The sequence below is a fragment of the Gossypium hirsutum genome, chromosome A04, assembly GCF_007990345.1.
Source record: "Gossypium hirsutum isolate 1008001.06 chromosome A04, Gossypium_hirsutum_v2.1, whole genome shotgun sequence".
NCBI lineage: Eukaryota > Viridiplantae > Streptophyta > Magnoliopsida > Malvales > Malvaceae > Gossypium > Gossypium hirsutum.
Genome location: NC_053427.1, coordinates 8,762,986 through 8,776,858, shown reverse-complemented (window position 1 = coordinate 8,776,858; position 13,873 = coordinate 8,762,986).

The following is a 13,873-nucleotide window of genomic DNA, read 5'->3' as shown; positions in this document are numbered from 1 at the left end:
GGGACTCTCTGGATTGTTTGGAATTAACTTTTGGATTTGGATTTTGTTTTGCTACTTTTCCGCAACGCCAACAAAAACACTTAAATCAAACAAATGGTTTTTTCAAAAACACGAGCTTGGTTTTGATTTTAACGATTTTTCAAACTTCTGCTGCGAAATGATTTGGTTAACCTTGAAGGATAAAATGTAACGGTTTCAGTAATAAATATATAAATGAATACATTTTTTAACTTGGACGTTTTATCGAAGTATCATCGATTTTGAAACCCTTTTTCGTAACACACCCAGAATCGGCCATAACGTCTAGGCCAGGTTTGGGGTGTTACAACAATAATATAATGAGTGCAAATAAAAATAATGAAATAAATAAGAAAATATTCGATTAATAATATTCGTAATGATAATAATACTAATTGTGAAATAATATAAAAAAGTAATGTGATAATATAGTTATATTTATAAAATATTAATTCTTTGAGTAAATTCTAACAAAATTAATATTAATTAACAACAATGATTATTTAATAATGTTAATAATATTAATAATATTAATAATATCAATAATTAAAATAAAAAACCAAAATAAAATAATCAATAAATTCAAGAGCAAAAATGTAAATTAATGTGCTAGAAATTAAATAATAGTAAATTAAAGGTCTAAATTTAAGAAAAATAAATGACTAAATTAAAATTTAAAAATAAAAATAAAAATACAATTTGAATTGTAAAAAAAAATAAAGGACGAAAATATAATATGCGGAAAATAACAGGGGCCAAATAGGTAATTATGCCAAGCCCTGGGACACGTACCATCCTCTAAACAGCAGCAATTAATAAACACGTGGAAATAAAAAAATAAAAAAATAAACAATAGGATGAAAATGAAAAGTAGCAAAAAAAACGGAAGGGCCTAAGCAACAATTAGACCCCCTTTTAAAAAACACGCGGATCCTGCACTATTCGAGTCGAGTCATCGGGTCGGCTGTAACGACGTCGTTTCATGTACCCATTTCCTAAAATGTCCCATGGACCAAAATGAAAATAAAATTAAATTAAATGGAAAAATTAAAAAATAAAACAAGACTAAACTGAAACAAGCCGCAAAAGTGAAATGACCAAAGCACAAATAGACCCCTTATGCCAAAACGCGGGGATCATGCATGGTTCAGGGACTAAATTGAAAAAAAAAAACAAAACAAAAGGTGTGAAAATAAAAAAAATAATAATAGGATGAAATTGAAAAGCAGCAAAAAAAATGGAATGGCCTAAGCATCAATTAGACCCCCTTTAGAAAACACACGGATCCTGTACTGTGTAGGTTGGGTCTTCAGGTCAACTGAAACGATGTCGTTTCAGGTACCCATTTCCTAAAATGTCCCATGGACCAAAATGAAAATAAAATTAAATTAAATGGCAAAAAAAATAAAACAGGACTAAATTGAAACAAGCCGCAAAAGCGGAAGGACCAAAGGCACAAATAGACCCCTTATGCCAAAATGCGCGGATCCTACGTGATTCAGGTCAGGTCTTGGGTCGCGCCTCAAAACGATGCCATTTTGGGGCGTTTAGGCCCTGGACGAAACGTCACCATTTTACCAAGGCTATTTAAGTTAAAAAATTTTAAAAAATTTCATTTCAACCCCAGTTTAAAAAAGAAAACTGGAAAACACTTTTTTTCTCTGAAATAGTCTTTAAGCATGCGTTCAGGTCCGGCGAAACCCTACGACAGCCACTGGTCGCAAGCAATGTCGCCCACTGTATCCGGTGGCCAGAAAATTTCAAAAAATGGGTTTTTGTCCGTGCTTCCCGGGGAATCCGGACCTGAAGTCGAAATCCCTAGATCCGGTCAAAGTTCGATAACAACACAAATGACCTTTTTGGTTTCCAGTTGTCCTCGGTATGGCTCTTGGTGAACCTCCAAGGGTTCGTTAACCTTCTAGGCCAGACGAGTTTCCAGCAACGGTGATCGAGGTAAGACCCTTCATATTTTTACATATATCTATATATATAATATATTTAAAAAAATAAATATGTAAAAGAGAAAAATACCTTTGTTAAAAACTGTTGTGGGTTTTTTATATTTTTTTATTGTCAATGTCTGTGTAAAAAAATAAAATCTCTAATATCTAGCTTTTATAGCCGATTATACATATATTTTTCTTCTTTTCTGTTTTCTTTTATTGTTTCTGCCATCTTTATCATCTATTTTGTTGTTGTTTCTGTTGTCATTGTTTCTTTCTCTTTGCAGGTGGCGGTGCGCAGTCAACAGCGACGATGGGAGTTGCGCCTAGCCATTATGGTGCAAGGGCAGCAAGGGCGCGTCAGGCCTCAAGCGGCAAGCACGCTGAAGTGAAGTACGGCACAGAGGCTAGGGTTTTTTTTTCAATTTTCCTCAAAATAGTTTAGGTTATTGGGTCACTGGGCCATTAGGGATTTTTTATTTTGGGCCATTTGTAATTGGACTTGGACTTTATTAATGGATTCTGTTATTTTTTTATTTTTATTTTTATTTTTATTTTTATTTTTGGTTTCTGTTTGGGCCCAGGCAAAATTGGCCTGTTATAGCTGCCCCTCTTTGCTCGTTGACGTGTAACGGGAATGGATCAAAGACTTTAAGAAGGGCCAATTTTGTCTGGTCTTACCGAATCTCGACTTCTTTGGCGCTTCTCTTTTCCAAGTAGCCTCGTTCTAACCAACTGCAACTTCAGGGGTATAGGAATTTTAGTTTTAATCTACTCCACTACAACTTCAAGCAGATAAGACTTGTAGCTTTAATCTACTCCACTTCAACTTTAGGAAGATAAGATTTGTAACTTGTAGCTTTAATCTGTTCCACTGTAACTCTAGCGAAATAAGACTCGCTATGGTAGATTTAACCCGACCCACTACAATTTTAGAGGTATAGGATTTGTCGCTTCAATCTACTCTACTACAACTTCAGCAAGATAAGATTTGTAGCTTCAATCTACTCCATTGCAACTTCATGGAGATAAGATTTGTAGCTTCAATTTGTTCCACTACAACTTTAGGGATATAAGATTTGTGGCTTTAATCTGCTCCACTGTAACTTCAAGGAGATAAGATTTGTAGCTTCAATCTACTCCACTGCAACTTCAGGGAGATAAGATTTGCCATGATGACTTCAATCCATCCCACTGTAACTTCAGGGGTATAGGATTTGTGGTTTCACTGATCTGTTACACCGTTCTCTGGGGAACATGACCTGTAGAATCCATTTCATGGGCCTATATTTATGCTAAGATATTAGGATGTTATGATCAGAATGAATCAAATACTCTTAACTCAAAAACCCTCTTTTTTTCTCTAAAATATAATTAAAGCTAGCCTTCAGGTCTGACGAACCCCTACGACTGCCACCAGTGGCCAGCAACGATACCTACCATATTCGATAGCTGGAAAATTTCAAAAAAAGAGGGTTTTGTCCGTGCTTTCTAAGGAATTCGAATCTAGGGTCAAAATCCCTAGATCCGGTTAAAGTTCGACAATAATGCAAAAGGCTTTTTTGGTTTTCGGTTGTCCTCAACGCGGCTCTCGGTGAACCTTGAAGGGTTCAGCAGCCTTCTAGGCCAGAGGAGTCTCCGAAGACAGTGGGCGAGGTAAGACCCTTCGTATTTTTACATATATCTATATATATAATATTTAAAAAATAAATATGTAAAAGAGAAAAATACATTTGTTAAAAACTGTTGTGGGTTTTTTATATTTTTTTATTATATGTGTCTGTGTAAAAAAAATACAATCTCTAATCTCTAGCTTTTATAGCCGATTATACATATATTTTTCTTTTTCCTTTTGTTGTTTATGCCATCTTCATCATCTGTTTCGTTGTTGTTTTTGTTGTTCTTGTTTCTTTCTCTTTGCAGGTGGCGGTACGCGGTCAACAAATATGAGGCATGTGCAGGTGGCGGTGCCTGGCCACACGGCCATGTGGCTAATTTGGGGATTTAAGGATCCCACACAGGCATGTGTTTTGGACACACAATCATTTTTGGTGGACACACGGGCGTGTGAGACCCTCACACGACCATGTCATCCTTTTACTCTATTTTAGTACAAATGGACAATGAGTTACACGGCTTGTTCCCACGGCAATGCCCCTGGTTCACACAGGCGTGTTCCTCAATTATACGGCCGTGTGCCTCTCTCCACACAGGCGTGTGCCCCTCTTTACATAGGCGTTTGACCTCCCACACGGCCTAGGCATTTCCACACGGCTAGAGCACACTGGCGTGTGGGTCTAAGTTACTTGTTTTGGTTTTGTGTATGTTTTGATATGAAAGTGAGTCTGTGTATTCCGACCCTTGGCTAGACTTTAGTAAAGGTAGTTAAGTCACCGTATCTATGTCTATGTGATCATAGGTTATTTGTGACTGTTATGTGTGGGATGTTTGATTCTGAACCCGGTTAACTGGGTGTGTGTGCTTATTTGTTCTGTCTGACTGTCTATCAATATGTCATTGTTCTATGAGATTGTATGCATACATACACTTGCATAAAGTAAAGTTTTGGGTTAGTTGAGAAGAGAAGGGAGATGATTCTGATCTGATCTGGCAGTTTTACTGCAACTTATTCATACAGTGATTTATTGCACTATATTGCATATGCGTCAGCTTTGCTGTGTACTATTATCTGATCTGGCAGTTTAAACTATAACATATCTGTACAGCGGACTACTAGATTGCACTGTACTACATATACGCTAGCCCTGCTGCGTATTATTATTTGAGTGGGTTAAACCACATACATGGTGTGTAGGGTTGGATGGGTCTTTCGAGGTCCTATATGGTGTGTTTGGTTGGATGAGCTAAAATAGCTCTTTTAGGGTGTGATCGGGGGACGGAGAGGTGTTTTGGCTGGATGGGTGGGTTTTTATTACTTGTCTGCATTCATACGCATCTGATTGAGTGCTTTGGGTGTAAGATTATTTGATTGTGTTCTGCTGATCGAATAACACTTGTGATGGAGTGTGTGCGTGACATGATGTGTTTGGATTGTTACATTCTATTGGGACTTTGGTTCTTAGTTCACTTTCTGGTTCTGTGTATATCTGTAAGCTTGCTTTGCTTTTGAAATGTATTTTTGTAAACCTATTGTTATTCATTTGAACTTACACTGAGCTTATGTAGCTCACCCCCTTAGTGTTTCCCCTTTCAAGTACCTTTCTGAATTCTGACGTTGGACTCGGTATGCGGAGGTCTCGGACAGTCACGGTTAAAAAGAAAATAACTATTCTTCTTTTCAGTTCCTATTTTGTTATTCTGTTTCAAACTGTAAGATTTATAAAAACTGTGGTACAAGTTCGGTTTTTTATCTTTCTCGTAATCTTACTTTGCGCATAAACTAAACTTAACTGTAATATTTCTATTTGAAATCTAAAGGATTAAATGTTTTTGGTTCATAAAGAAATAAATATTTTTGGAAATGAAATTTAGGATGACTTTTTTTGTAAAATTTTCTCACGATCCCTTTGGTGATCAATGTAGCCTTCAAGATTTGGTCTAAACTTCTAGGCCGAGTTTGGGGCATTACATTCACTTTTTGAACCGAAGCTGAATCAACTTTAAGGGACGAATTTGTACTATCCCATATACTAGAGAGAGAGAAAATATTGCGTTGAGAGGTTTTTTGAGCGGGTTTGTAGCTCACGATTGTTTTGTTGGAGTAATTTATGGGCTAAAGCCAAAAAGGGTTTACTTTATCATGAAAAGAATCATGCTAATAAATGGTTCAAATGGAATTGTGGAAAGTGGGAAGGAAAAGGACCTTGGAAGGTAATTAAACCAAAAGTTGGAAGTAAAGAAAAAAAAAGAATGAAACATCATAATAGAAAGGTGATGCAGGAGGAAAGAAAAAAATAAAGAATTTATTAAATGCCAAAGGTAAAGTGTGTGTTCAATTGGTTGTAGCCACTAGGTATTTATACAGACTTTTAATGTTAAAATTTAGCTAGATTTTCCCTAAATATTATCACTAAATAATTCAAAATTTAAAAATCAAATTTAAACTAGAGATTAAATTTAAACTAATTACAAAGTTAAAACAATATAAAAAATCATTTAATCTTTATCCAACCACTTAAAAAAAATCTTCAACACTTCAATCTTTTTTCAATCATCTTTGAATCTTCAATCTTTCAATCAAGCCCTTCTCTTTGTTTTTTGTTCCAATTTAGTTACTTTTTGTAAGAGTTTGAATTTAGCACACCAACTTCATTCCTGATAAGAAAAATTCAAACTTAATAGTATTTTATTCGATAATTAGCCAAAAATAAATATATTAAAAATACGAATTTATCTTGCTATCAAATTCCCCCTACTTAGCCAATGTTTGTCCTCACCCATGATATCCACTAAAAATAATCTGCCAATCCTTTTCAAAATCAAAACCCTCTTTCCTAGTCAAGCATACTTCAAACAATTAGGTGAATAAAAAATAAACAATTGTTAAACTCAATCAATAAGTATTTTATAAAATCTTGAACATTATGTCAAATATAACTATTTCACTAAATTTAGGTTTAATCAAACATGCGAAATAATCATACCCAACATATACTTTTATCAATATTTTTTATTTTTTTTAATTTTTTAATTTTTTTCAAATGTAATGAAGTCTTTTGACGCGAAGTGAGATAACAACCTCACCCCAATTACTCAACCTGACACGTTCTCTTTATTTATTTTTAACGAATTCGAGACATAATCAAACCTTTTGACGCGAAACGAGATGACAACCCAAGCACCTCATCCCAATTACTCAATTTCATATGTCCCTAATCGATTTATTTCAAGGTAGCTCAGTTAGCGGAGTGTTACAAGCTTGGACTCATCACCAAACCTTTTGACGGAAATGAGATGACAACCCAAGCACCTCATCCCGGTTACTTAACTTGGTCACATTTCCGAATCTTCACTATTAACCAAGCTATTAGCAAACTTATTTATTTAAACAAGTCTTTCATCAGGCAAGTTCAACAAAACCAATAATTTTCATGAAATATTGACCAAGGGATCACATTTTCAATTCTACAAAATATTCATTGATCAAGCAAACAATAGTTATTCATGATTCACCCAGTTATTTAAGTAAACTAAACATAAGAATTAGAAGTTTATTTTTGAAACGAATTAAGAAATTATTCTTATCAAAACACATGCAAAGAAGAAAGTATGGCAAGATCCTCCTCCTTACTTAGCCCACATTGCCTTCAATGTGGAAATTAAAATAATAATAAATGGAAGGGTCAAGTGTACTCCTCGTGTATATTCAATGGGTCAGAGGAAGGTGGGAAGGATTTTTTTGTAGTATGTTAAGGATGCTTGAGATGTTTGCTACCATTGTTTTGGGGCAAGTTTCAATATGATGAAGCTGTTCATCTACAGTAGAAGGTGGTTGCTCCCCTTGTTTTCTAGTAGCTAGATCGTGTCTTCGTTTATTGCTTCGAGCGGTTCATGTACCTAAAATATAAAACAAGAAAATGGATTAAACAATATTTTATTTAATTCTCAAATTAGACTAGAATTCAAAATTAAATTAAATAAATAAAGATAAATATGGGTTGCCTCCTATAAAGTGATTTTGTTTAATGTCGTTAGCTCGACGACCTAAAAAATTTAATCGTTTGGCTCCTCGAAAAATAATTTCTCTACCACGTGTACTTAAAAAATCTTGTAAAAGGGTTTTAACCTTTGACCATTGACTTTAAAACACTTCCCGAATTCCTCTCTTTTAATTTCAACTGCACCATGAAGAAATATTTTAGTAATAACAAAAGGGCCAAGCCATTTAGTTCGGAGCTTACCTGAAAAAATTCTCATGTAGGATTGTAAAGTAACACTTTTTGGTCAACTGAAAATTGTTTACGAGATATTTTATAGACATGAAATGCCTTGGTTTTGTCTTTATAAATTTGGACATTTTCATATGCGTCTAGCTAGATCTCTTTGAGTTCTTGAATGTCTAAATTTTGATAATTACACATGACGTCCAATTCCATGTTTCATCTTTTCACCGCCCAAAATGCCTTATGTTCTAACTCTACCGAAAGGTGACATGATTTACCGAATATAAGTAGGTAATGGGACATTCCTATAGGTCCCTTATAAGCAGTACAGTATGCCCACAATACGTCGTTTAAACGTAATCTCCAGTCCTTCCTATTTGGTTTCACGGTCTTTTCCAAAATCGACTTTATTACGCAGTTTTGAAACTTCTGCTAGACCATTTGTTTGTGGGTGATAAGTTGTGGCCACACATTGTGTCATCCCATACTTTTTCAGTAAAGTATCAATTACTTTGTTGCAGAAATGAGTTCCTCGATCGCTGATTATTGCTCTCGATGAGTCAAACCTAGAAAAAATAGAACTCGTTAAAAAATCCGCTATAGTTTTAGCATCGGCATGTCAGGTAGCTTTAGCTTCTACCCATTTAGATACGTAATCTACAACTAGAATAATGTAAACATTATTAAATGATGAAATAAACGGTCCCATAAAATCGATGGCCCACACAGCAAAAATTTCACATACATGTATAGATGTTAGGGGCATCTCACTCTTTCAGCTTCTCCACTTTTTGACAACTCTCGCAAGTTTTGCAAAATAAATAAGCGTCATGAAATATGTGTAACCAAAAAAATCCACACTCAAGTACCTTATGTGAGGTGCGTTTAGAATTGAAATATCCTCTACAAGCATAAGAATGACAAAAAGAAAGGATGGATTGTACCTCTGTTTCTGCAACACATTGTCGAATTACCTAATTGAAACAATGTTTCCATAGGTATAGATCATCTCAAATATAATATCATGAGTCTTTTTTGAGTTTGTCCTTTTTCAAAACGTGATAAGTTGGAAGAAATAATACCTGTAGCGAGGTAATTTGCTGTATCTACAAACCATGGGTAAACTGTCTGAGCTGACAGAAGACTTTCATCTGGAAAGTCATTTTTAAGAGGTGTGTCATCTTTTGAAAAGGGAATTCGACTCAAATGATCAACTACTAAGTTCTTACTTCCTTTTCTGTCATTAATCTCGAGATTGAATTCTTGTAAGAGAAGAATCTATCGAATCAACCTAGGTTTTGCCTCTTTTTTCCCGATCAAATATTTCAATGCTGCATGGTAAAAAAAAAACTTTAGTGCCTAATAAATATGATCTAAAATTTTCCAAAGAAAAAACAATGGCTAATAATTCTTTTTCAGTAGTTGAGTAATAGCTCTAGGCAACATCTAGTGTTTAAGAGGCGTAGGATATGACATGAGGTTTCTTTCCAATTTTCTACCCAAGGACACCTCCTACATTTTGGTTGCTTACATCGCACATGAGCTCGAAAAGGTAGTCGCAATTTGGCCGTTGTACTGTAGGAGCTGAAACAAGCTTTTGTTTGAGAGTGTTGAACGTGTCTTTGCACGCTTGATCAAATTCAAACTCTTTATCTTTTTGCAAGAGATTGCAAAGCGGTGCAAAATCTTAGAAAAGTCCCTAATAAAGTGCCTGTAAAAACCTGTATGATCAAGAAAGGAACGAATTTCCCTCACAGTTGTAGGGTATGAAAGTGAGTTGATAACATCAGTTTTTGCCTTATCGACTGTGATCCCTTTAGGGCAAACAATATTCCCTAAAATTAATCACTTATCTACCATAAAATGGCATTTTTCATAAAATGGCATCCATAATCCATGAGCAATTCCAAAATTGAAATTGTTTATTCTATTTTATTTTCGAATTAGCTATTTATCATCTATTTTACTATCATTTTAGCTTTATTTTTTTAATTTCATAATACTTTAATTCCCACATTCTTTATTTTACACAAGACTGCAAAAATCGTGGCACGAAATTGCATTTCCCAATAAGTGCTCTGGTTGTAAGAAACTCAATTTTAGTCAGATCAATCTCTATGGGATCAACCCTACTTCTCTACCATGAATCTTAATTTTGTTTTAAGTGTAGGACATTTTATTTTTGGTGAACTCGACACCCATCAAATTTTGGCACTGTCGTCGAGGATTAGTACTCACTAATTTTGATTTCTCTTATGATCAAATCTAAAATTTTGAACCACCTCCCACTCCACCGATTGAAGAAGAAAAAGACATAAAAGCTAAGGAAGGCATCATGGCTAATTACCAAACTTTATGACAGCTTGCTAAGGTACCAATTGATCAACAACCACTATGCATCGCCTTTTCAAATGATGAGGCACCATTCAAACTAAAATCCAATTTGATCCATCTATTATCCATTTTCTGTGGATTACAAAATGAGATAATATATATGACACTTACACACCCAATTAACCATAATTAAAGGCCTTTAAACATTTGACTATCACTTCTTAACACTTACCATGTTCTGCAATCCTTTATCTCACACAAAGCCATTCAACTATGTACAAAAATAGCATGCAAAATCGGCCAACATGCATAATTACCAATACACCCAAAGTTAAGAACCACACTTGAAAACGCAATCTGAAACACTAAAACTAATCCACAACTCCTATGTCTTAGATCTAACTGAATCACATTTATATTTGTACCTAACACGAAGAAATTACACGCTAAAATCAACCATAAAACACCCCTATAGGGTTCGACCAAATCAGGGAAACAAACCAAAATTTCATATATGAGTTTCCAAGATCACTTACACTTCTACTGATCAAATGAAAGATGTGTACGACCTCAAACTTCATTGAAGATCTGAGGAAATTTAGGTATGGACCTTTGACAAAGAAAAATTCATGAAATTAGCACACAAGAAATTCGACCATAGATCCTGTAATATTTAGCCATCATAAGAAAAATAAAGAAAACAAATAGAGGGTGAGAGGTTTCTAATGGACGACAACAACAATGGTCGTTGTTTACTAGAGCAGCAGCAACAATGTAAGAAAGAAGAAGAGTATGGGAGAAAATTAGGACTTAGGGTTTTGGGAAAAAATATTGAAAATAAAAACTACCTGAGGGAAGAGAATCAAACTCGAGTTTCAAGGACAAATTCACTAACACTTAACCATTAGACCAGTAACTCATTTATGTTCAATTGTATAAAGTTATCAATAAAATTGGGGCATGACACGTAATGTAGAAAATATTAAGTTGATTTTACTTTATTAAAAAATTTAAAATAAATTATCTTTTTTTTTAAATGAGTTAACCAAATTACCATATTTATTTTTATCCAAAACTATCCAAAATAATATAAAATATTATATTAATAAAGTTAAAACTATGAAATAAATATTTTTTAAAGATTTTTATTTATTTTGATCAAACAATACAATTATATTCAGTACTAAACAATTTTCCAATATGAATTCAACACTTATCAGATTTAGTATTAAATATTCAATACTTAATTTTTCAGCACTTAAATTTTTAATTCATCAAACACACCTTAAGTCTAATTCAATTTATATAATTCTCTATTCGTATCTCTATGAATTTATAAAATCCTTCTCGCATTTAGTTGTTGGTATCTTTATATGAAGATAGATGTTTTTATTTTTGATTGGTTCCTTTTTAATAGTATTGATTTATTTAATTTTAATTTTGATTAATATATATGATTATTGTGGAATGGGAGTAAAAGTATTTAATTGTCATAAACTTTGAATATTGTAAAATTTGATTTGAAAGTATACCATAAAAGGTGGAGGTTAGAAAATCATTATGTTTAAACCTTTATACCTTCAAAGTTACTTTAATCTATTATTGTGACCTTATAATATTTTGTATTTTTTTTTTGTGTTATGGTATATAAATAAATATCTAACCATAGTGATTGATTAGTAATATGAATTTGTTATTTGTTATGTTTAATATATGTTTATTTATACTTATTCATTTTATTTTTATACGAGTAAATGAAGTTTTTGAAGATTCGAAATTTTTATCATCCATGTTGAAAATAAGTGCAAAAGTGTATATTATTTAAAATAAATGAAGCATTCATTAAGGTTATATGATAAAAAGCTCTTGAAGTGCTAATATTTTACCTCCTTGTAATGCAAAATCTTGTAAAGTAGAATATTATTTGTTAAATCGAGAAGATATATGTTGAAGGAAATCTTTATGTGTTTTACATTAAAACCATAGATAGAAATGACATGAGATACTCGTGTATTTGTATTATAAATATTCTTTGAAGCAATACACTTCACTTATATGATTTGCATATGAGATAGTGGCAAGAAGTTCATAGTGTTGCTATGACCAACTAGATCATCCCAAGTCAATGATGATGCAAAATAATTTGAAGAGAATTTATATGATTTTATTGAAGAATGAGAAGTTATCTTCATTTTAATAATTGTCATCAATACAAGTTCTTTGGGAAAAATATTGAACTAATAGCTAAAGTTAGAGGTTGGTTGCAATTTTGGATGATATCCAAATAATATATGAGCTCATGTATCACATGTATGCAACCCAAAGTTTGCAGTATTATTTCTTGAAATAATTTGATTGTGCACAATCTCTATAGTATGCAATTTGTGCTAACAACGCTGGTGCATTATATCCTAAGCTTGATTTTCGTAGTTTTAGCTGAGATAATATTAAGTTGTCTATGCCTATATATATTATACTTAATGGTTAGCAAAACTATACCTCCATTTAATTGCTTAACCATTAATATAAGAATAGCTTTAAAATAAGCATTTAATTTTATTTGCATAGAGCCAACATGCAAGAAACATTTGTCCCATGAGAATTCGTTTTCATTTATAAGCCAATAGATTTCATCTACGACTATTTGGATGTAAAATATTTATTTTATATTCCACCATAATGCACTAAGATGGACCATCAAGTATGAAATTTAGAAAATTTAGAATTTTTATTTGATGGTAAAAGTTGAAAAGAGATATATATTTATAAATTTGAAAAAAATTATCATGTTGCAAATTTTCTTCGTAATAGGGGGAGACAAGTAGGGCAAATAAGTATAATTATGTCATCACTTTTTATGATCCCCTACTAATATTATGTACACAAAGTTTGAAGGAAAAAAGTATTTGCTAGACATGTTTAGTGATGACATGTAGAGATTGCATATATTAGATGATACATATACGAACTAAAATGCTCCAAATAATTATGAGCCCTAGAAGGACAACGTGATAAAAATAATTTTTGGACACGCTAGAAGGATGACAAACTAGTTGGTTCTATAAATCAAAAAATTCTTAAAAGAAAAGAGTAAGAAATGAATATGATTACACGTTATAGGAGGCGAGAGTACTCATAAGAGGTTCAATACTTGAAATTATGAATATAATAATGGAGCTAACAAAAAGAAATTGTTGTTGACAACGATAATGTACGTAGAACATTTAAATATTATGGAAAAGTGAGTATCTTGAATGAAAATATACTTAAAAGCATTGAGATGAGAACAACTCATCAAAATAAATAGACGCTTCTATTATAACTTATAAAATGTGTCTCGGACATGAAGTCCAAACATTCGATAGTTGTAAAGCCAAATAGAATATATGTTAGCATAATAATAAAAAAATACAAGTCATAATATATAGAATTGACCTGTAATACAAACTTTCACAAGACACTTAATTTTGATTATAAAAAATGATTATTTATGATATTATCAATTCAACATACTTCGTATAATCAAAGCATTATCAATTAACCTCGCTTAACCAATTTCCTTTTTAAGATATTTCAAATCAAATTAATGTGTTCAACATGCCCTTAACCCTTGTTCTTGATTCATTGCATAGTCTATTTCCAAGTACCATAATCATCAACATTTTAATGTATAAAGTCATAACACAATGAATCATAGTTAGAATTTTTTTTTTTACCCTATTAACCAAGTATGGA